This window comes from Cannabis sativa, chromosome 7, assembly GCF_029168945.1.
Source record: "Cannabis sativa cultivar Pink pepper isolate KNU-18-1 chromosome 7, ASM2916894v1, whole genome shotgun sequence".
In the NCBI taxonomy this organism is placed as follows: Eukaryota; Viridiplantae; Streptophyta; class Magnoliopsida; order Rosales; family Cannabaceae; genus Cannabis; species Cannabis sativa.
In genome coordinates, this window is record NC_083607.1 from 19,240,091 (window position 1) to 19,242,558 (window position 2,468).

Below are 2,468 nucleotides of genomic sequence, written 5' to 3' on the forward strand. Positions count from 1 at the left end.
TTTTTTTGGTATAATTATCTGATTGTAAGAGTACTATAACTATAAATTATTGCATTAAATTTGAGAAAAATATATTAAGTTATATTTTATGAGCTAAAAGAAAGTTAATATTATTCACAATTGTTATCATTTTGAGATGAATGTAAAATAGAAATGAAGTTTTTAATAATTAATGTGACCGAAATTTTGAGTAACTACCTATCTTAATAAGCAAAGATTAATTATGTGTAAAAAAAGTATTTTACGTAGTTTAGGTGTTAATTGACCTTAGTCTACGAGTCACTTGGATTTATCTATGTAATATTGTTATTATAATAGAGTTTTTTTCCTATCAAGAGTTCTCACTCTCTTTCTTTCTCCCCCTTTTCTATTACATTTGTTCCATATTTATAGGGAAAAGTGGTGACACTTCTCAAGTAATTTGGTACATCCTCCCTTCACCTCAAGGTTCTATATGACCTTCTTCTGGGCATAAGAAATGATTTTATAAAATTGGTGTATTGGGTAGGATCTGAAGTAGTGGTTTGGTGAGACAACACTGGACATATCCGTGACTGATGGGGCAGTACAAAGAGAGGTCGTCACTAAGCGTTTATGGGAAAACATAATTTCAAAAGAAGTATGGGTTGAATCTTAAAATCATCCCCTTTGGGGTCGAATAGCACTCAAAAATTCATGATTTTATCTTTGAACATCCACATGTCCATATTAATGTAGTGGTGAAAGCTTCCACCATACGCAACATTCTAGAAGCTTGGGGGTGAATGTTATTCGCATTTCTAGCATTGGACACGTGGAGTGCAGGTCAGCATCCAAGGCCCATCAGCGGTTCCCATAGTAAAGGTAAAGTGGGCCAAGCCCATTTGAATAAGTCCTTTCAAAAACGTATCTCGGCTCTGCAATCATAAAACTTTTCCCCTTCGATGAGCAGTATCTGGAAGCATGTTCGATACCATGTGACCGAAGGGACGAGACAGCATGTTCTTGGAAGACCTTCTAGTTTCCCTTTTTATTCCATTGCATAAATAAGAAAACTCCAACTGTGAGATCACACATAGTATCATATCAAGATTAGTAGGGAAACTTCCTAGAAAGAATATTAAGTAATTAATTCACAGATTGATTTCCCATAATCAAAGCACACGGTGTTGACCAAATCAAACCATATCTGATCGCCCTATCTAGTAGATCGTCTCCTTCATAGCCTAGACCTCGTGAGACAGCATAAGTGTATTATTTACTGTAAACTCCCCAATAGAGGAAAATGAAATAGAATGTAATTCTCCTACCACTATAAATACCCATAGAATCCAATGGATAAAGCGTTGAACTCCCTTGCAAACTTTGCTCAGGGAAACTTGAGAACGTATATTCTTTGTATTCTCAAAGGATTTTTGAAACTAGAGAGCTACTAAATAATACTGACTCATGGACTAAGGCTAATTAATGCCCTAACCACACAAAAAACTATTTTTCTTTTTTTACTCTTTCTCTTTTAATTATTTATTTCTTTAGTTCATATTGTTCATATTTTATTTCCAAAAATCTCGATAAACACATAGATTGTATCATTTGTCGGTTTGAGGGAGTTAAACCATCATAAAAATATTTTACAAGTGCTAATTTTTCAAAAACATGGTGGGGGCATTTTAAGAATAAATCTTTAAATCTTTCCCAACATTCATAAAATTCTTCGTTATCTATTTGATAAAATTCAGAGATTTCTCTTCTTAAATTATCAATTTTGACATGAGAAAAAATTTAGCAAGGAATTTATTAAAAAGTTTATCCCAAGTAGTTATGGTTCTTGTAGGAAGTGATTTTAACCAAGCTTCGGCTCTATGTTTTAAGGGAAAAAAGAAACAACCTAAGTTTGACTGATTCATCCGAAAAAAATTTGAAAATAAAAAGTTGAGCAAATATCTAAGAAATTATTTACATGCATGTAAGGATCCTCTCTTTCTAAACAATAAAAGGATGGCAACAATTGAATGATTGGAGGTTTATGTTCAAAATAAGTGGCATTAGTAGTAGGCAAAATAATGCATGGTTTGAAATTAGATGAAATAGGTGAAAAATATTCAAGTAGCATTTTTTCTTGCACAATATTAGGTTCTTATTCTATTATGCTTAAGCTTTCAAAAAACACATTCAATTTTACCTAAAGTTACTACTCTTTTTATCAAACGATGTTTTGAACAATGTTGTCAACGATGCATGCAATGTCACAAATATCACAAATAATCTCAAGAAACAAATTTTTGATGTGAAAGATCAGTCAGAAACTACAACCACAAAGCATACTTATAACATGAAGATATTATAATTATTTTTTAAATTTTTCAATTTTTTTTCGTTTCACTTGTTCCCAAGCCTATTTGATTTTACTTACTTACAACTTAATAAAAACTCTCTAGGATAATTATTAAGTGTGGTTGAGAACTTTTTCAAATTTCCTTAAGTAAAAA

At 31.7% G+C, this 2,468-nt stretch overlaps 1 non-coding gene across 1 annotated transcript; it reads left to right on the top strand.

The window, feature by feature from the left end:
• The first annotated feature begins 1,630 nt into the window (after nucleotides 1-1,630).
• On the top strand, nucleotides 1,631-1,737 carry LOC115698373 (small nucleolar RNA R71). Its single transcript, XR_004008124.1, has one exon. It is a non-coding gene; the product is annotated as a small nucleolar RNA R71 (small nucleolar RNA).
• The last annotated feature ends 731 nt before the right edge of the window (nucleotides 1,738-2,468 follow it).